This window comes from Petaurus breviceps, unplaced genomic scaffold (genome assembly GCF_028583685.1).
Source record: "Petaurus breviceps papuanus isolate PSGF00001 unplaced genomic scaffold, PetGlider_PUasm1.0 98, whole genome shotgun sequence".
NCBI classification, from domain to species: domain Eukaryota; kingdom Metazoa; phylum Chordata; class Mammalia; order Diprotodontia; family Petauridae; genus Petaurus; species Petaurus breviceps.
Window position 1 is genome coordinate 31,521,300 of NW_027187460.1, and position 22,441 is coordinate 31,543,740.

The window sequence follows — 22,441 nt, forward strand, 5'->3', positions numbered from 1 at the left end:
TGTGACTGAAAAGTCCTCCCTTCCCCTCTCCCTTCATTTCCTACCTAGCCAACTCAACTGTCACCTCCTCCAGGAAGGCTTCCTTGCCTTACTACCCCCAAGCCTCAAGATAAGCACCTTAGGTCTTCCACTCCCCAGCTCCCCCCAAGACATACAAAGCACTTAGATTTGCATACTTATCATGAATTGAATCATAGTAGGAAGGAAGAGAGTGGATAGATTCCAGCTAAGAAACTGAAACGAGACATTGACAGAACCTGGGTTAGCCAGGATCCCAGTGGCCATGGAATACAACCTGTACCTGAATAGGAATCCCTTTAGAACACCCGTGGTCATCCAATGGTCATCCAGTCTCTATTTGAAACTTTCCAATGAGATGGGACCCGCTACCACCTGAAGCAGCCAAGCAGTCCTTTCTCTATATGACAGTCCTGCTGTCAGGAAGTTTTTATATTCTCCACAGAATATAAACTTGAGTCCTGATAGAACAAGTTTCTTCTACAGGACATTGCTTCATAAGCCCTCACTTCCCCAAGTCCTCTCTTCTCCAGGTTCAATATATCTAGTTTCTTCAGCCAATCCTTAAATCACATATGCTTCAGGCCCTTGTCAGCATCCTGCCCCCCTCCTTTGGGCAGACTCCAGCTTATCACATCTTTCCCCAAATACTGATTAGTAACTATACTTTGGGTTCAATCATTCAACTAGTTATAAATCTATACTCTTATCTAGCCTATTATCTCCCTTTCCTGTCCACAAGAACAGGGAAACCTCTGTCAAATGCTTAGCTAAAGTCTTTAGTCTTAACTAAATTCAAACCTACATTCACACAAGACTTACAAACTCTGTCAAAGAGAGAAAATTAGTCTAAGAACTGTTCTTGATAATGCCATGCTGGCTTTCTTGGTTCATTGCTTCCTGTTCTGGATATAGTAATATCCTTTGATATTTACTAACACACTCCATACAACAGACCCAAACTGTTAGATTTTGTCCTTCCTTCATCCTACTGTCCAAGTTCCACTCAGCAAATTAGTCACATAAAGGAAGAAGAAACATTCTAGGCTGCTATGTTGAAACCTATCATGGTTCCTTCCACCTACCATGGCAGTCACGGAAGTAGGGTTTCCCAAACCTTCTTGGTCTGCAGAAAAAGAACACCTGGGGTGTCATCTACCCTCTCGCTCCCACTGACCACTGTACCAAGAAGCTTCAGCTGAATAAATGTGAAGGGTAGCATGGACCAGTGATGGAGAACACCGGTAAAGTATGAATCAGGGGAAAAAACAAAAGCACAGGAAATAGTCCTGTCTGAGGCTCACCTGAAAGGTGAGATGGTCTAAACTTCTTAAAAGTGCTGAAGGGGTCTTGAGTGGAAAAAGTTTAAGAAGTGCTGGAAAAGGCTGGGTGCTCCTGGAGGGGATCTCAGTTAGAGGCCAGAACTGAAGTAACTTGTCCATGGTCATACAGTTAGTTGGTGTAAAAGACATAATTCCAACCTAGGTTTCTAGACTTCAGGTCCGGTGCTATTCTCAGGACTCCAAAACCCTTCATCCACTTCTCAAACACTAACAAAATGGCTATTTTTTGCAAGGCACTGAGAAAGGTGTTAAGAATCAGTCATTCAGTGATTAGCAGCCATTAAGTTAAGTGTTTAGCACTGCAAGGCACCAGTGATAGGGTTTGGAGACACAGTGAGTGCCTGCCCTCAGAGAGTTTACACTCTATTTAGGGAGACACTCTGTATGTACAGAATAATGATGAGGTCTAAAGAGTCCAAATCCAGGACTCTTATGTGGGCCCATGTTGTATCAGCTTTCTTTGCCTTAGATTCTTCCATACATGTAAATAAGAAATAAATAAAAGAGGGTTTCCTCTTATGATGTTATGTGAAGGTAATATTGAGAAGTTTTTTGCACATTTTATAAATCTTAAAATATTCTATATGGGGAAAAAAATGTTGGCATTCGTTTAGGATGCATTCAGTCATGTCCGACTCTTTGTGACCCCATTTGGGGTTTTCTTGGCAAAGATACTGGAGCAGTTTGCTGCCATCTCCTTCTCCAGCTCATTTTACAGATGAGAAACTGAGGCAAACAAGGTTAAGTGACTTGCCCAAGGTCACAAAGCTAGTAAGTGTCTGAGACTGGCTTTGAACTCAGGTCTTCTTGACTCTAGGCCTGGTATTCTATCCACTGTACCACCTACCCACCCTTGACTCAGGAGACCTGAGTGCAAATCCTTCCCTTATCACTTACTAGCTGTATGACCCTGGGCAAATCACTTAATTTCTTGGGTCCTCAGTTTCCTGTAAAATCGGGAGGTTAGACTACATGACTTCTAAGGTCCCTTCTAACTTTAAATCTAGGACTATGAACCAAAGAAAGATTGAATTATCAATACTCTTGTTTCTAGGGTCATAGGAGCTGTTGGTCAGTAAATAAGAGTTAAGTCAGCTGGTAAGATAAGAGGAAAATTCAGCATCTGAATCACCAAAGCAAGTTCTGGGGCCTAATCCAGAAAGCAAGGTTTTTATGGGAAGACCAACCTTAGGAGGGCACTATTAATATTCTCCCCATGGAGCACCCCAGTGGGCCCTTTTACAAACTAACACTGAACCACTAAGTCCATGTGTGGACTACTCCCCGACCCCTAATCCTCAAGGCTAAGGTGTAACTCCTGGGCCTTGGTCACTCTGCTACCCTTCCCCCTCCAATAAACTCACTCAGAGTGAGGTGAAGGGGGGAGGGTGTGACTCACAAAGAAAGCTTTGGTTTGGTCAGAATGCAGCTCAGAGCTTTTAATCTGATGCAGCTCTGAGAAGTGCAGGCAGTCAGGCAGGCATCCAGCCACCAGGAAAACAAGGGCCTCACTTGCCTCAGGGCCAGGGCTAGGTTCTGCCTGCCTAGGACACTCCCGGGGGACCCCTAGGAGGTCAGGGTAATACTCTTCTCAAGGTAGAGGATATGCAGGGCCTGCCTATACTGGAATTCACCTACAACATACCTTCAAAGCACTGCGCAAAGACCACAGTGCTAAAAGCAGGCTATTACTGTTAGCATAACAGCAATCTCACAGCAAGCACTCTGTGGCACTTCCCAGAAGAAAATGGTGATATTTTAAAGAGTTCCTCTCCTTGCCTTGGTTGGAAGGTTATGGAGAGAGAATAATGCTGTGCACCCCTGGGCAAGTGACTTAACCTCTCTGGGTCTCCATTTCCTCATCTGTAAAATGGGAGAATTAGAATGTGTTGTCTGAGGTCCCTTAAGCTCCGAGTATAGGGTGCTTATTATTTCCAGGATCCTTGAGATTCTATGATACTACAATTCCTAAGGGGCAGCTAGGTATCGAAATGAATAGAGCACAGGCACAGAGCTGGAAGGACCTGAGTTCAAATCCAACCTCAGACACTTAACACTTACTGGCTGTGTGACCTTGGGCAAGTCACTTAACCTCAACTGCCCTGCATTCTCCCCTCCAAAATGACAAAAAAAAAAAAAAAGAACGATACTACAATTCCACTCCTAAAATTGAGACTGAAAATGACTGCAATTCAATTTCTATCATTTGTCTCTTTACACTTCAGATTTGGCCAATCTCAGAACTGTCTCCCCAGGGTGATGTTAGCTAAGTTACAGGCCCTTCACTTCCTTGGGGGTGGGGGGACAGTGACAGCAATGCAGTAACTTTTGTTGGCTGCCTGCTCCCCTCCCTACTATCTTCCAACATCACCCCTCCCCTCAAATTTGGGGTGTGCCAGATTTTCAGCATTGAACTCAAGAGAACCAGAAACTGAAGTTAGGAAGGAGTAGGAGGGTGGTGGGAAGAGAAGAATAGCCACTTCAAAAATCCTCCGACACCCCCTGTCCAAAACAATGACAACAATGACCAAAAAACCCCATGCACTGGACTGCCAAAGCACCCAGCAGAAGCCACATGCCTTTTGGTCCAAACTGACAAGCATCTGTGAAAGGTAGCTGAGTACTAGCAAAAGACCAGGCATCAACCTTTTTGGGAGGCTGTTCTGCTCTTCCCCGGGCATTTTTACAATCACACAATTGGCCAGCCTCCCCCCCCCCCTCCCCCCACCCCCCTCCCCTTTCCCCCCCCCCCCCCCACGTCTCTAGGGCCTCAGCCAGGAAAACGAGAGCCCAGGGCTGGAGAGCCAGGCAGCAATCTGGAGCAGTGATATCAGCAGGAGGGAAAGCAAACAAGGCTTCATGGGTCCCAGCAGAATTAATCACACCCCCTTTTCAGAATTCAGAATCTCCTTTTAAAATTTTAAGACCTTTGCAAGTTTATCCAAGGTTCCCTTTCATGGGTGCACATGATGGATAGTTTCTTATGGTCGGGGGCTCTCATTTATTTATTTCGAACTGCCATCCAAACTCATTATCCTCTGCACACTATGAGAAACGTGCTAGGATTTACTGAGAAGGAGATGGTGTCTCTGTCTTGGCTCTGGGAGAGACATGAATGGACTGAGAAATCTTTTGGTTTAAAGGCTAGAGGGAGGAGGCTTTTGGGTAATCATACTGTGGAAGAGAAGTGAGAATATGAATTAGGAACTTTGGAAAGACAGGAACAGCGGAATTTGGGCCAGGATAACCTGAGGCAGCCCCTCTAAAGCCATTCCATAACATTAGAAATTTCCTTGGCTTCTATGTTTGGAGAGATTAAAACCTTTTTTTTTTTTAAATAAATTGAAAAAGTAACAATTTTCTTACCTGAAGAGTTTCCCCTTTCACTCACAGCGTTCGGTAAAATCTTTTCCTATTAATCAGAAAAAAGTATATTAATTACTTCTCTGCCAGCTCCCTTCTCTTCCAACCCCCCTCCCTAGCTTATTTAATGTCAAACTGAAGCCCTTTAGGTGACAATAACCTGGAGCTGGGAATGGAAGGGATGGTAATTCTGCCTGAGTATCTTTGCACTGCCCATTCCCCAGGCCTAAAATACACACTCCTGATTCACCTGTCTCACAGAATCTCTCTTTTTTCAAGATGAAACTCAAATACCACCTTCTCTTAGGAGCTTTTCCCAATTCTCCCCTACTGCCACAGTCCTCCCTCCTGGGCAATCCTGCATTTAACTTTTATTCATTCTGTATAAATGTTTATATATGTAATATATATGTACATATTACAACATGTAAGCTCCTTAAGATTAGGGAATGTTCACTTTATGTATGGCATACAGGAGGGATTTAATAAATGCTTGATGATTGACTGATGTACTATTTAAGTTTTGGAGTTGACCACCTACATTCTGATATGTCCTACAGTGGGAACAGCCTTGGCTTTGGGGTCAATAGAGACCAGGGCTTAAAACTTGCTTCCAAGATACACTAATTGTGTGACCATGGGCAAGTGGCCACCCTTCTAAAAACCTCAGTATTCTCATCTGTAAAATGAGGGAGATAATACCTTTAATATTTATCTTTTAGCATTGTTATGGGGACCAAATGAGATAAAGTATGAAATAGCTTTGTAAATCTTAAAAGTGCCATATGAATATTCATTTATTCATTAGTTTTAGAACTAGCAGGGCCTTTAGAGGTCCACCTAAGTCCAACCCTGTCACTTTACAGATGAAGACAGATGAAATTAAAATTATAAGATCATATGGGCAGGGGAATGGCCGAGGCAGGATTTGAACATAGGTCCTCAGACTCCCTATCCATTATTATTTTTAGGGTATCTAAGAAGCGAGCTTTTTAACAGATTATAAATATGGACCTACTTGCCAGAGTCTACAGGGTTAATGTGGAGGTATTCGGTTCCTAAAAGAGGCCTACCAGGACCCTAGCAAATCAGTAAATTATGGCCTCAGTAGGCTCAATTGCACACATCCAGGAGCATACAAAGCACATGACGGGGCGGCTGAGCATTCTGCTCTCTCAGTGGGGGTTCTGAGACAGGGAGGTGAACAGAATACATCAACCATGGAAGACCACTTGGGAGAGGGAGGTCTGAGAGAAGAACTTTTTTTTTTTTAACCCAAGATTTGAATAATAATCGAAATTTTTAAAATGTATTACTACTATTAAACATTAGATCACCCCTTATTTTTGCCAAATGTTTTTCAACTGTTTCCATCCCAATACTTTCTATGCATACAAGCCAGACCTCTGTTACCCTCTCCCTTCCCCCACTACCACGTCCCCCAAGCTCCAATTGCTGGATTAATAGTCACCCAGAGGCAGACGTGAGAACTGGGAGAGAGAGGGAAGCCAAGGCAACAGCAGTGGGGCCTTTTGCAAACAGATATTTTCTGCAGACTCTCAGCTTTGATTAGCATATATTAAGAAAAAGGGCAAAAAAAGTTGCTAGTCTTCCCTCCGCAAAGAAAGCCTTGAGATCTGTAACCCGATGCCCCATTGCTGGGTGAATTGGACCCAGGAATAATAATGAGAACTCATTCCAAAAGGGCTTTCAAGTTTACCAAGTGTTTTCTTTGCTCACAACTTGGTGAGGCAGATAGGGCAAGGATTATCTGTCTCCCCCTTCTGCAGGTACAGAGAGAATTAAAGGACTTGCCCAACTAGTTAGTGAGCTTTACTGCCAAAACTCAAATCCAGATCCCAGGAAAAAAGGAAAAGTGGAGAGGTGGGAAAGTATCAGTTCTAAATTACTTTATATCAGACCATAATGGCTAAAGAGATGGAAGAGTCCTCAGGAGCCAAGCAGAGTCCAGTTCTGCTTCCTTTTGATAGAGGAGTCAGTCAAGACTGTTAAGTAACTTGCTCAAGGTCACAAAGGCAGTAAATGGCAGAGTTGGGATTTGAAGTTGGGTACTGTGACTCCAAGTTCAGGGTTATCTCCACTGTACCATGCAGCAACACAGAGCATAAATTTTATGATGTACACATACCATTTAAATATATTATAAATATAAAATTATAAATAGGCATGCATATATAGTTGACTTAAAATTAGAAGATTTGGATTCAAGTCCTTGACCTAGTACCTCACAAATCACTTCACTCTTATAATCTTCAATTTACTATTTGTAAAACTGGGAGACAATAATAGACATACTACTTATCTCTTCAAGGTTTGGAGGCAACTAGGTGGCCCAGTGGATAGAGCTGGGCCTGTATTTAGGAAGATCGAGTTCAAATTTGGCCTCAGGTAATTACTAAGTTACCCTGGGGATGTCACTTAACTTCTGTCTGCTTCAATTTCTTCAAATGAAAAATGGAGGTAACAGCATTACCCACCTTCTAGGATTGTTGTAATGAGATAAAATTTGTAAAGCTCTAGTATAGTGCCTGGCACATGTTCAGTTGTTCAATCTTTTTCACTCAAATCTAATTCTCTGTGATCCCATTTGAGATATTTTCTTTTTGGTAGACATACTGGAGTGGTTTGTCATTTCCTTCTCCAGCTCATTTGACAGATGAGGAAACTGAGGCAAACAGGATTAAGTGACTTGCCCAAGGTCACACAGCTACTAAGTGTCTGAGGCCAGACTTGAAATCACAAAGATGAGTCTTCCTGACTCCAGGCCCAGCATTCTATCCACTGGGCCACCTAGCTACCCCTGGCACATAGTAAGTGCCATATAAATGTTAGCTATCATCATCATCATCATCATCATCATCATCATCATCATCATCATCACTGAACAAACCTAAAAGCCCTAGATAAATATAAACCATGAATTATATTCCTTACCATGATTATTATTCTGACTTGAGCTAGCAAAAAGTAGACTGCCACTACAAAAATCTCCTGGGAAACATATATAAACTTGATTTCCATTTCTAAAAGTCCCTAGTAGGAAAGATCTGCATTGGAGACAGATCCGTTTGTTTAGAAAATCAGTTCCCAGTCTTTTCTGAGGAGAAGGACCCTATTTAATGTCAAGATATTTCTTAGACCCACACATGGTAGTATGGTTATTTGTATTTATTGCTGGGCATGGAACCCAATGGCAGCCATTGGTCTAGAAGTTTATTACTGGAGATCTTCCCCTGAGGTCCTCAGGCTGTATGACCACCTTTGGCAGGAGATGTTGTGGAAGGAATTTTTGCTTCACATGTTGGTTAGACTATGAAAGATTTACAGAATTTCAGAATTAGAAGTGGCCATCCAATCCAGCCTATACCTAGACAAGAGTTGTCCTTACTTCTGGCTTTTATGTGAAGAATTCCAATGAGGCAAAACCTGCCTGTTCATTCCACTTGTGGACATCTCTAATTTTTGCCCAGCATCCAACCTAAATGTCTCTTTTCTGTCCAGTTCTGAAGCCCAAGCTCCAACAGAACAAAACTGATAACTTTTCCAAATGTCAGCCCTTCAAACATTTCTTGAAGATATCTAATATTCCCATCCCTGCAAATTTTTTTTCATATTCAGATTACACATATCTAGTCCCTTAACAAATCTCCACATGGCAAAGACTTTTGGAATGTCACCATTTTGGTTTCCCCTTTCCTGGCACTCCCCAGTTGACCCATGTCCTTTCTACACGTGGGCTTGGTTCCAGCTGGACACTGTACTCCAGATGTGGCCTGGCTGCATGACTTTTTCATCTAGGTCCCTGTAATTTTATAGTTCTAGTGAAAAAAAGAAAGATTTGCTCTTGGCCGGAAGTGTCCAATAGCGCCGCCTTCCCCCCCCCCCGCCTACCCCAAACAACCCACCCTTCATAGACCACAAGCTCATAGATTTTAGAACTAAAAGGGATCTTAGAGGTTGCTAAGTCCAACTCCCTCATTTTACAGATGGGGAAACTGAGGCCCAGAAAAGTGAATTAACTTGCCCAAGTTCATACAGCCAAGAAGAGGCCAGATCTGAGTCCAGCTCTTCTATGATTCCCCATCTAGAGCCCTCTCCATGACATGGCACTGTCTCTCAAGGCCCAGCTTATTCTCTTCCTTTTCCATGATGCTTTCCCATTCTAATCCACAGCAATCCCATCCAGCCAAATACTCATGGAGGTCACTGTCTGCCCTCCTCTAGCAATTATTCACATGTTCCCCATCAATCACTCTTGTATTATTGCCTTTATACTGTCAATTTCACTGTTCAATATTTGGTCTTCCCAACTCCCTCTGTGAGCTCCAGAACAGAGAGAGTGTCTAAGAACATCAATGATAGCCAGCTTCCACTAATCTGGCATCACAGAACTGCAAAGTAATTCACATATGGCATCATCTCCTGTGCTAATAACTGGGTGGGGTACTCTAACCTGGTTCTTCTGCCTTTTCAAGAGAAAAAAGGGAATCTATCTATTCTACATGGCCCCAGAAGGCAGAATTAGAAAGTGAAAGGTAGGCAATTTCCTCTACACAAGGAAAAACTTCCTTAACAATTAAGAGCTCTCTAAAAGTGAAAAGGGCTACCTAGAAAAGTAGTGAGCTCCCAGGCCCTGGAGTGCTTCAAGTGAGGCTAGTGAAAGACATCACAGGAAGGATTCCTGCTGTAGGCTAGGGTCCAACAGGAAGAGCTCTGAGGCTCCTTAAAGCAGGCCCTCAGGAAATGACTTCAAACTGGCTTTTAGTAAGTGAACTCTTCGGGCCTCAGGTTCCATAAAATAAGGGGATTGAATTAGATCGCTTCCAGAATTAAGGTTCTGAATCCTGCGTGGAGATCCTACAATTCCAGATCCGGTGCTCCCTGGAAGCGCACCTAGCCCCGGCCCCTTTGCCCACTCCCACACTCTGCTTTCCTTCTCTCTAACTAGCAGGGTGCCTACCTAGCACACTACCGCGATATATAAGAGGTACCCAAGACACCTCTGGCTAGGGAGATCAAAGTAGCAGAGTGTCTACCTGGACCCGGTCTCGGGCCTGGCTTGGGTTCCCCAGTGATGTGTCTGCCAGGTCTGCTTGGGTCCCTCACCTATGGAGCTGTAATTCTGGCTCTATGGTGGTCCTGATCATTCCTACAGTGACCACTTGCGATGTGACAAGCATGGGATTGTGACTTCAGCAGGGAATAAAGCAGCAGGACCTGATCAACTCCTAAGCAATGCAGATCCTGTTTGGGTGCGAGCGTCCTTGGCACTAAGACAAAAACAAATTCCTCCCCGGGTGGGATGTGGGTGCCAAGTCTCAGTCTGAGGCCACATGTGAAAGCAAAGTTCTGATCCGATTCGAGAAGCAGCTCAGAAACTAAAGGAGCAGGGTGACACACTGCTCTTAAGGCACAGTCACCCCTGGGTGACACTCAGGTCCTGGGTCATAGCAAGCAACTCCTCTGACCAGAGTAATGCCCAGGAAAATCCCCCAAAGGCAAAATCTTTGTTCAATATTATTTTTAAAAAATCTTTTTAAAGGAAAAAAGAGAATTTTTATGGGTACACATTTTATCCTTTCTGCAATGTCAGACATCGGCTTAAGTTTTGGAGAAAGGGCTGGAACTGATTCAGACTTTGTTCGGTTGGGGCCTCTGACAAAAGCTTTGAGGCACTGTGATTGGCTAATTATCCCTTTCAATGCCCAGCTCAATAATGATTAGAATTACTTAACAATGGCAGGCCAGGAAAGCTTCTGCTATCTATGTAAGGCTTCATGGAATAGCAAGCAAGGGAAAATCTGGGGCACAAGAGAGAGTCAGAAGGCCCCAACTTCCAGGCCCTGATGTGGTCTTAAGTAGCTGAGACCTTCCACAGTGGCTTAATAAGGCTGGAGATAGCAACAGCTGACATTTATAAAGTGTTTCTAAGATTTGCACAAAAAGCTTTCCATTGATAATCTTCATTTGATCTTTATATCGATTCTCTGAGGTGCCTAGGGTAGATATTATTAGGAAACTGAGGCTGGTTTCCCTGTGGTCACATGGCTAACCAGTGTCAAAGGCCACTTAGGAACGCTGCCTCCCCCCCTCTCCAAATACTCACTTCTACCCACAATCTAAGACTTTCAGATATCCAGGCCCACAGAGAATTCTGCAGGCCATCTGTACGCGTTTACATTCTCGTCTTGACTCTATCCTATTCCCATATTTCAAAGGGCGACTAAACTCAAGGCAGCTTTTTCAGCCTCTTAAGTGGGAATCTCTTTGTAGTGGGAAGATTGGCTATGGACAAATTCAGTGTAATTCAATACACATTTATGAAACACCTGCCCTTGCCCTAAGTGCCAATGATGAGGCACAAAATTTAGATAAAACACAGTGACTCCCCCCTCAGGAAGCTTACAGTCTCATAAGAGGGAAAGGATACATGCACAAATAATTATAATACAAAACAATATAGGATAAGGGCACAAGAGAAGCGAAAAGTGGTTTTGCAGGCCCAGGTTTGTAATGAGACTCATCATTCCCGAGTAGGGGGAGGAGAGGGTAACCAGGAGGGCTTCCTAGGGTAAGTGGTACTGAAGCTGATTAAAAATTCAACAGACGTAGGGTAGCACTCTAAGCACAATATCCTAGTTGGAAGGGACCTTAAAAATAATTTAGTACAACTCCTCTCATTTTACAGGAGGAAACTGGTCCTAGAAAAGTGAAATGACTTGACTAGGGTCATATAGCTAGTATGTGTCTGAGACAGGATTTGAATCCAGGTCTCCCTGAAGAGAGGTCCAGTGCTCTAGCCTGAATATCAAACTGCCTTTCCATAGGGAACATTATGATCAAACACTGTTTTTGGTAGGGGAAAGGGCGAAAGGGAGAGGGGAGGAACAATTCCTAATTACCTCTCTGTATAGTGTCAGAACCGTACTTGAGTGTCAAATTAAAGAGATTAAACTGAGTGGGTGATAGGGATCTCCTGAAGGGTTTTTAGATTAGAAAGGAGATCCATAAGGGGCTTTGAGTTTTGCTTGCAGGATGACACTGAGAGTCATTTCTGGATCTAGGGCTACTTGATATGGGGATTAAGGGCACCTGAAGGCAACTCACTAGTAACAAATTTTTCAGTCTCCTGGTTAGTAGGTTAGAAGCACTATGATAATAGCTCACAGAGATCTTTTTACCTGTATTATCTCATCTTATCTTCCTAAAACCTATAGGATCATGGAATGTCAGAGCCACAAGGGATCTGGTCCAAACCCTTTCCCCCTTCTCCAACAGTTTTACAAGGTGAAATAAGTGAGGCCAAAAGAGCCTCAAAGATCCAAGTCACAAAGCCAATTAGTGGCAAAACTGAGATTTGAACTCGGGTTCCCAGACCTCTACTCAAATGCTTTTTCCACTCTATTACATGGTAATTATTCCTTATAAAGACTGTACTCAAATGAAGTTTTGTCGAGGTTTCTACTAGGTACAGAGCACTAGGAGCAGTCATGGGGGTTAGGGTGAAGAAGAGAGGTACACAAAGATGGGGAGGCATTTACATAGTGCCTACTATGTACCATGGACTATGCTAAGCACTTAACAAACATTATCTCATGTAAAGAGATCCTGCTTTTCAGGAATTTATAATTTTGCTGGGAAAACAAGAAAATCATAGTCACTTGAAAAGCTCAAGAATGAGATAATAGCACAAAAAATATCCCAAGACATTATATATATACATACATATCTGTCTGTCCGTCCGTCCATCCATCCATCTATACATACATACATGTCTGTCTGTCCATCCTTCTATCCATCCATCTATCTATCTATCATCTATCTATCCATCCATATGTATATATGTTGACTTTTGATTATGAGTTAGTGCTCTATAAGAATGGAGGAGGGAAAGTCCACTGTGGGCTTTGAGGATGGGCGGGCTTGGAGGAGGTGGGACTGTATCTGGATCTTGGAGGATGGGGATCATTTAAAAAATAGTGGGTTGGAAATTCAAGTCAGTGGATTAGGTGGGCAAACATATAGACAGCAGGAATGTATATGGTATTTTCACAGGACTATTTCCAAACATGCCTAAAGCTGTCTCCTCTGGTGTCTTAGCTTGCCTTAACCCATTCCCTATACTTGAAATTCCCTCCTCCAATTAGCCCCTAGACTGGCTGCTTAACATTTGATTAATTCTTTAAAATAAGGTTCAATTGACTCTACCTCCATAATGCCTTCCCTGAATACCCCAGCTGGAAGCTCTTCATCTGACAGCATCTCCCCTTCCTACTTTTATGCACTTGCCATAGTCTAATTTGAATTATAATCACTTCTTACTCCCTAGGATCAATCAATCAGTTTTATTAAGTACCTACTATGTGCCTGGCACCATGCTAACTGCCATGACTTAGGTAAGGATCCATGACTTTGAGGTAGAAGGGGCCTCAGAGAACAATGAGTTTAACCTCATCATCTTCCAGATGAGGAAACAGATGCAGAAGGGGAGGGAGTTAAGTGACTTGCACATGTAGAGAATAAATGGTATAGTCAAGATTTGAACCCAGATCCTCTGAATCCAAATCTAATGACTTTTCCACAGTACCACACTGTGCACATGTCCCACTGAGATATTCTAAACTCCCTGGCCCTGTCTTCATCTTTGTATATCTTGGTACAGACATGGACCTTCCAGATTGTGTAATAGGGCACACTATTTTGCACATGGTGTCTGCAATAATTGTTTTCTTTTTTTTTTTCTTTTTGGAGGGCAATTGGGGTTAAATAACTTGCCCAAGGTTACATGGCTAGTTTTTTTTGTATGTGGGTGTTAAGTGTCTGAGGCCAGAACTGAACTCGGGTCCCCCTAACTCTGGCGCTGGTGCTTTACTCACTGTGCCACCTAGCCGCCTCAATAATTGTTTTCTAAATGAATGAATGAACAAAGAGTACACCAACGTGGCAGGATAGAATTCTGGCATGCATGTTATAAAGACCCAATAAAACGCAGACTGATGTAAGCAGAATCACCAGGATAATGAACACAATCATAGCAATGTAAGGAAAAAACAAGTGAACTCTGACCAATGCAATGACAAAGAGTAACTTCAGAGGACTGATGGTGCCACAGACACCTCCTCCTCTCAGCAGAATGGGGAGGTGGGGAGGTGGACTGCAGGTGGAGAATGAAGCATACATTATCAGATAGAGAGTGAGCCTCTCTGGATCGATTACTGGTCTTAGAATCGGGAGGTTTGTTCAGTCGTATCTGACTCTTCTTGTCGTATTGGGGTTTTCTTGGTAAATATACTGGAGAGGTTTGCCACTTCCTCCTCCAGCTCATTTTACAGAGGAGGAAACTGAGGCAAACAGGGTAAAATGACTTGCCCAGGGTCACACAGCTAGTAAATGTCTAAGACCAGATTTGAATTTGGGAAGAAGAGTCTTCCTGACTCCAGGCCCAGCCCTCTATTGGTCCCAGAATCAGGGAGACTCGAATTCAAATCCACCCTCAAACACTTACTAGCTGTGTATGAAACTGCACAAGCCACTTTGCATCTGTCTGCCTCAACTTCCCCATCTGTAAAATAAAGATAATTGCATTTACCTCCTAGGGTTGTTATAAGGATGATATGAGATAAGCCTTTTAAAGTGCTCTGTAAACCTTAAAGTTCTATACTAGCTATCTTTATTAAAAATGTATTATTAAAATCATTAAATTATTATTACAACTAATGTTCTGGTTTAATTTGCTTAGCTGTACCTCCTTTGTTACAAGGGAAGCTCCATGGAGGCAAGAGGACGGAATTGTCAAGAAATAATAGTAATTAAAAAAATCAATAAAACATTTCCTTTTTTTCTTAAAAGACCTGATATTTGATTTAGGATATCAAGACAACCCCAATCCATCTTGTACACCTCGTAAGACTCAGGGAAAAACCTGCCCAGCTGGAGTTAAAACTCAGAATAAACTCTGCCAGTTTAAAATTGTGCTTTCTCATCTTCCTCCCAAAGTACTCCTCTGAAGGTCTTAATTATAGTGTCTTCTATTTTCTTGTAAATAATCACATATGTCAAAACTGATTTAAAGATTCTGAGCTGGCAATCATGACATCCTGAGCCAATGTGTCAATTTCTCTGAACAGGCTGTGAGCAAAAGTTGCATGAGATGGAAGGAGGAAAAAAATGAGTCACAGTCCTATAGATGGCAGAGAGACCAATATGTGCATTTTCACAACAGCAACATCAACACAAACTCTTCAACGTGGTGCATGGGTGTCATCCCATCTGTAATCTATAGCAACACAAAACTTACATGCCAGCTCTAGGAGGGGGGAAAATCTTAGTGGAAAGCCACGAGTAGATGTTGGCGGCTTGAACATTTATTTATTGGGTCTAAATAGAAACCCTGCTAATATTTCTCATCGTTTTTTTTTTTTTATTCTAGTTCTTGGAAAGTAAGAAGGAACGACTGTTACACATGATTCACTGACTACTGAGTCTTAAAGACTAAATCCCGAGTTTAAGAGATTAACATGTATAGAGACAGGCCTTCAATCCATGGTAATCACACCTCTACCTCCTTTCTAATTACCCTAACTAGAAATTGTTGTATTTCTAGTCAGACACAAAATGAAAGATGTTTGTTGGGAAGCCCTGCTATTGGGGATAGAGGAAGGTGGAAGTAGGTATTTTTTTCTTAGTCTAGACTTGTTATATCATGGGTGTGGGAAAACTCCCTCTAGTAATCTGGATTGACAATGCATCTACAATTTACTGTTTTAGAGAGCTGCCTAGGGCACTGAAAAATTAAGTGACTCATCTGTGGTCACTTCCGCTAGTAAAGTTAAGAGGCAGAATTTGAATCTAAGCCTTCCAGCTGTTTATCCACCAGAAGGAGAAATACTTTGGAGTCTAGCTTTGTAAGCACCTAGTTGCCTACTAACACATTAAGTCTCCCTCAGGTTACCTTACAAGTGCTATCAAGCAAACAAGCATTTATTTGGCACCTATTGTATACCAGGTACTAGGCAAAATGCTGGACATACCAAGAAAGGCAAAAACAGTCCCTGCTCTCTAGGAGCTCAGTCTAATGAGGTAGACAACATCCAAACAATTATATACAAAGATGGGTAAACTGGAGATGATCTCCGAGGGAAGGTTCCACAGAGCAAGGGGGAAAGAAACCCTTTTTGACCCTACCCACTCACATGAATGGACCCACAGGTCTTGGCACAAGATGCCACAGAACTTGCACCAAGTGACACTATTCTTGGGATGGAGCTAGGCTTTGGGGGTCTGACTTCTCCTCACTGAGTATTAGTCACCATGGAATAACAAGACTGACTTGCTTGGCAGGCTGTCTGCAATCCCTTTACTTTTTCCTATTAACATGCGCACAAAACATTTTGGCCGCCTTCAAGATTTTTTTTTAGGCTTTCCCCTCTTACTGGTCAGAACTAGAGAGAAGAAATGAAATAGCAGAGTGTCTAATGTAGGGGATAATATAATTTTAGCATTCTACTCCCCACCTCCTTACACCCATGTTTCCCAAGTCAGAAGGAAAAATGGGAAAATTCAAAGGAAAATGGAGTTTCAATAGCCTCAGGAAACTGCCTGGGAATCTCTGGTTGAGATGTATTTTTTTCCATTAGACCATATAAAATGTCAGAAGGAAGTACATTATCTAGGAGGGTCATAAGAACAGTATTCGGTCACAATTTCTGTGGCATTTTTAAGGTTTGTAAAAAGCTTTCCTCACAAATAAAGCAGTGTGTTAAGCTTTCAAATATCATTACCCTTGTTTTATAGATGAGGACACAAGTTCTGAGAGGTCAAGAGACCTGACTGTGATCATACATTAAGTACTAGAGGCCCAAAACGAAACTGAGGCCCAGGACCTCCCAAGGACTCTGGGCTGAGACAGATTGTCGAAACTGGGAGCCTAACCTGAAAGGGTCAATTTCTCTTCCTCTGGTTTTTTGCTTCTACCTGGATTAATCCAAGAAGGTCTCAGAAATAAAACTTATGGGGGTAGCTAGGTGGAGCAGTGAATGGGAGTTCCAACCCTGAAATCAGGAGGGTCTGATTTCAAATCTGACCTCAGACACTTAACACTTACTAGATGTTATGACCCTGGGCAAGTGACTTAACTGCCTTGCCAAAAAAGACCAAAACAAAATAAAACTTATTAGTCTTGTATAGGTATACCCAAAAGTAGGTAACCCTTTTACACTAAGTACTAGACTGAATGTAATTGATTTTAAAAGCTGAAAGGGACGTTAGAAGTCACTGAGTCAAACCCCCTAATAATCCAGATTTGACTATATTATAGGAAATGTTCCTGACTCAGTGAGCTAGATATTTCTCATCCAGAGCTGACTTTTGGACAATAGGGTCAAACAAATGTCACTAGAACCTCTGGTGTGACTTAGTGGCATCCTCTAGGCTGAGGTATCTTAGACCCTGACATCTTTTAAGTCAGGCCTACTCTGGAGCTCTAATATTCATTCATGTATCATCCAGAGACCTCAGTGCAGCAAGAACAGACTCTGAGTGGTTGTCATTCCAACACTGTGTGAATTAATTCTGCCTACAAATGTAGTGATGAAGTGTAAGACCTTCACTTGTTAAATAACTTTGATTTTCTTACTTTTGTCACTACCACCACAATGGTGTTCCCCTCCACGCCCACCCTTGGTCCCCCAGCAGAGAAGTCAAATCCACCACACCCTCTTTCCCACCCACGGTTTCCTAAGCTCTGTTCCTCCCTGTAGGCGGCCTGACCTAGTAGATAATACACTAACAAAGCATAGTAGATGCGTGCTGGGCTTGGAATGGGAAAGACCCTGGTTCAAATCCTACCTCTGACACTACTTCCATGTCCACAGGCAAGTTACCTAAACTCTTCCAGGGTTTAATAAGACTCAAATAAGATGAAACTCAATGAGACATATAAATGTTGGCTATCACTATGATCTATAAAATGATGATGTAAATGATGTCTCATTATTTCTGATTCTCCCTTGTCTAGAATATCCATTTTCTAATTTTTTTACTAAAACCAAAAGATTTTTGACTGCTGCATAATTTGGTGACAAAACTGCTCTTCTCCCCTTATTTCATTACTCCATTATTTCCCTTGATCTTCTAATACTTTTGTTCCTCCAAATGATTTTTTTTAAAGTTTTATCTGGCTCTGTAAGGAATGCTTTTTACTAATTTGGTTGATGTAACACTAAAACTGCAAGCTAACTTTGGTAGTATTATCATTTTTATAATATTGGCACAGTCCAACCATGAGCATTGGATATTGCTCTGGCTATTTTGTCATGTATTTTTTAAGGAGCGTAAATATTGAGTATATTTTGATAGACTGATTACCAAATATTTTATACATTTTGCCATTATTTTGAATGAGATTTTTCTTTCTATTATTGCCTTCAGATCTTGTTGTTATTATGTTGAAATGTTGTTGATTTTTGTGGTCTTATTTTATAGCCTGAAACTTTGCTGAGTATTGTCTCAATTAGTTTCTTTGCTGATTACTAGAATTTTCTAAGCACATTTATGTCATCAGCAACCAAAGATAATTTTGTGGGTTTTTTTCCCTATTTTTATTTCCCTAATTTGTTTCTCTTGCCTTATTACTACTGTTGGCATTTCTAGACCAAAATAATAGCAAGGATAGTGGGCATCCTTGCTTTACTCACATATTTACTGGAAAAACCTATAGTGTATTTCCATTGCATATGATACTTGCTTTTGGTTTTAGATACTTTTTATGATATTAAAAAAAGATCCCACCATGCATATAATTTGTAGAGGTTTTAGCATAAATGAACGTTGTACTTTGTCAAAGCCTTTTTCTATCTCTTGAGACAATTATAAAGTTTTAGACATTTTTGTTTTTAATGCAATTAATTCTGTTGGTTTCCCCCCCCCCCAATGTTGAACCATCCTTATCTGGCATAAATTCAACTTGGTCATAATAAAAAGATTCTTAGATGAATTATTGTATTCTATTTAAAAGGGTTTTATTTAAAATTTTTGAATTAATATTCATTAATGATATGTTGGGTCTATAGTTCTTTGCTATATCTTTCCCTAATTTAGGTATGAGGACTATATTTGTCTTATAAAAGGAGTTTAGTTTATGTTTAACAATAATTTCTATAGTATTGGTATTAATTTTTGCTTAAAAGTTTGATGGCATGGTTATAAATCCATAAAAACAGGATTTTTCCCCTTGGTAGTTCTACAGCAAATTCAAAGATCTTCTCCGGGATTTGAATATTTTAGATCTCTATTTGGTTCATCTGTTTGAGTATTTCACATTTTTGAAGGTACTTTTCCATTTCTTTTTTTGTTGTTGTTGGCATGTTACTGTGCGCAGTATGTTCTGATAATTATTTTAATTTCTTCTAGTTTTGCTGTGATTTCATCTTGCTCTTTTATTCATCTGACTTTCTATCCTCTTCTTTTTAGTCAGGTTGGTTAAAAGTTTGGTGCTTGTTAGCTTTTTCAAAGAACCAGCATATTGACTTAGAAAACCTCAAATTAATGTTATCTAAGTTGTACTATATTTTTGTTTATTTTATTGAATATTTCACAATTAGATTTTAATCTAGTTCCATGGCACTGAATTTTGCCTATAGCTTAATGCCAGGCCCCCAGAGTCTGACACCTCTGTCATAAGCAACAGATTGAGCCTTACCTTCAGAGGTATCAGTTCGGTATCAGTTCAAGAGGAAGGTAATGATAATAGAAACACTGCCCCAAGGTAGGAATTTTCTTGTCTTTCACATCATAGGATCCAATCCTGCCCCAGGTCCTCCTTTCATCATTTTCCCCCCATTTGCCATGTAGTATCCTCTATGCCTCAACCCCACCTTTTTGGATGCTAGCTGCCCCCCAAGAGGCCTGATTTCACTTCTGCTAAGCTAGGATGTTGTACAGGATGGCACTACACTCTCTCACAGAAGTGGTCTCTCTGTGCACCAACTCCCTTAAGATTAAATCCACTGTATGGTCATCATCACCAGTTACTAAATATATTTTTCCTATGGGAGTTCTCTCATTGGGACCCTTTTGTCCTAGTGGCTGGAGATGCCCCTACGTTCCCCTCATATTTCAGTCCCTCCCTGTGTCACTTCCCCCATTCTCCAGTAATCCCTCTTCTAGTCAAGACACAAGGAACTGTCTTCCTTTCATTCTTTCCTCATTGATGTGAACAGAGTACAACAATTAATTAGTATTTACTAAGCACTTACTATTTGTGAAGCACTGTGCTAAATTCTGGGAATACAAACATGGAGAAGGAAGAGAAATATTATCTGCCCTCAAGGAGCCTATATTCTAATGGAGGAAGACAAGACCTAAAGGGAAGCTGGGAGGGAGGGGGAAGAGGACAAAGGTAGTCTAACAGGGGCATAATAGAGGAAGTCTGGCATTCCTGAATGGAGATGGCTGTTGGCCTGAGTGTCCTCCTTAAATGAAATTCTAGGAGGAGCTATCCAAGCAGAGGGAGATGCCCAAGGGGTGACTATTGCCAATGTGTGAATTCCAGGGGTAGAGTGAACTTCCAGGATGAAAGCTAGAGCTGGTGAGGCCTTTGAGAGGTAAAGTCAGTGCAAGAATCTATGTTGACCCACGTGTGAAGTCACTTGTTATGTGCTTTGTGGCAAATGCTATGAGGTTAGTTCCTTCCTTCACTATTCCCATCTCCCCTTTCATGTACCCTTCCGTATTGCAAATTTAGTCCCACAAAATACACTGATTCGGCTGCAAGATGTGCTATGGGTTTGAGTCTGTGGTGTTTCAGGCCCCACTGTCACTTCTATTTCTTAAAATTATACTTTCATCTTTACTACCTTTGTGCACTTTTGGAAAGAAATCTATTAATGCACCCACTATAGTTGTTTAACCTAACAGGTGCTTTTAGTCTTTTCTATTTTTTTCTTTAAATAGTCTTTACAGATGAGAATTTATTTTATTACTTATTCTTTCCTCAGAAGTTTTACCTTTCTTGTGTTTCTGTTGTTTGGGTGGCTCACAAGTCAAATAACCTGTTTGATGTTTGTAGGAATACTTCAAATGCTTCTTTTACTGAACATCTATCTTTTATTTTTCATTGCTCAGGTTCTCAGGGTGTCATTCTGAGCTACTTCATGAACTCCTTTACTTTTCAGAATTTATTTTTCCATACCCTTCTGGGGTTTCTGATGGATGCAGAGTAGTCTCATATTATTCAAATTTCTTTTCCTTTATGTTCAAAGATTTTTCTCCTGGTCACTTGCAAAATGTGTTGTTTGTCAATGAAATTATTAAGTTTAACTATTAGGCTTTATAGTTTGAAGTGCGGTTTTGTTTTTTTCCCTCTAGAAAGGATCTGTGGATTCTTTGGATTGGCACTTTGTTTTCTGTATTCAGAAGTTCTGGGCAGTTTTCTTGTATTATTTCTTGCATTATATTGCTAAGGTTTTTTGACTTGTCATGTTTTTTGTGATGTTTATAATCCTTAAGTTGTCTCGACACATCCTGTCTTCACAATAAATGTGTTTTGTTTTGATAGAAATAACAAGTTCTTTTACTGTTGCTGCTTTTTGTTTGTCTTCTTCCAGACAGTATTCCCAAACAGTTATTTTCTAATTCACTTCTTTGGAGATGCTTGTCACTGTGAGCTCATGTTTTCTGATTCTACCATGCATTTCCTGTTTTGCTGTACAGGCCATAAAGTCTGCCATTTGTTTTCTTGTAACTTATTTCAAAATTCTGATTTCTCCTTGAAACTATTTGGGAATATTCTTCCGTGGCTTCATGCTCTCTTGGAAATCCACAGGGTTCTAATGTTTCTTCAGGTGTTACGTTCAATTTCCTTTGTCTTATATAGCCTTTATTTAGAAAGGTTTGTAACTCCTGGATGTTTTAGTAGTCATTTTCCCTTCTAATTTATTATCTCCTCTATTGATTTCTGTTTGTACTCTAGGTTTTTAACTAATTTTTCTTCCTCACGAAATTTTGGTAGCTTTAGTCTATGGCTCTCTGACTAACTTCTTCCCACTTTTGACAGTGGTATTACCCCTGGGAATAAACTTCAAAGCTGTCTCAGATCCCTCCCATGTTAGGGGATTCCCTTTTCACCAGCCTTGGTTCTTTCCCCAAATAGCATCTGGAGTAATAGGATTGGCCCCAGCTGGATTCCAGTCCCTGTTCATTTAGGCTCAGCATAGCCTTACACACTGGGTCCCTGAATTGGTTCCTCCAGTCTTTAGTTCTCTGATGAGAATAAACCAACATCTTCTGCTTTAAAAGGAATCGAGGGAGGATAAAGTGCATGTTCTAGGAAGAGTTTTTGCTGCCTTAGGTCTTCCTAACTCAGGGACCACCCAAGAAGCAGGAAATCCAAATCAATTCCTCCTCTTCTCTTCTCTTCCTCCCCCTCTATAAGGGGAGAGTTGAGGTCAGTTGCTTGTTGTAATAGGGCACTGGGAGAAGAGTAGGGGTAGGATTTGCTGGCAGAGACTTTCACAGGAGGGAAGTCTCTTAGTGGGCTCTAAAGTACCAGCCTATGAGTCACAAGTTGGTTTGTTTACCCTGCTGGGGCATGGAGATTGGTAGCGGGTGAGTGTTAAGTGAATGCCTTAAGGTTTGGCATTCTTCACTCTTAATTCATATGGCTGTTACCTTGTTAGGCATCTTGCTTTCTTATCCTG

General features: G+C 41.3%; 1 protein-coding gene across 9 annotated transcripts in view; it reads right to left on the reverse strand.

Moving 5' to 3' along the window:
* ZHX2 (zinc fingers and homeoboxes 2) overlaps positions 1–22,441 on the reverse strand; it is a 225,903-nt gene that overhangs the window by 165,902 nt on the left and 37,560 nt on the right. For all 9 annotated transcript variants that reach the window (XM_069081265.1, XM_069081269.1, XM_069081266.1 and 6 more), the window contains one exon: positions 4,728–4,773. The gene's annotated coding sequence lies outside the window, so the exon portion shown is untranslated. The remainder of the gene's footprint in view (positions 1–4,727; positions 4,774–22,441) is intronic.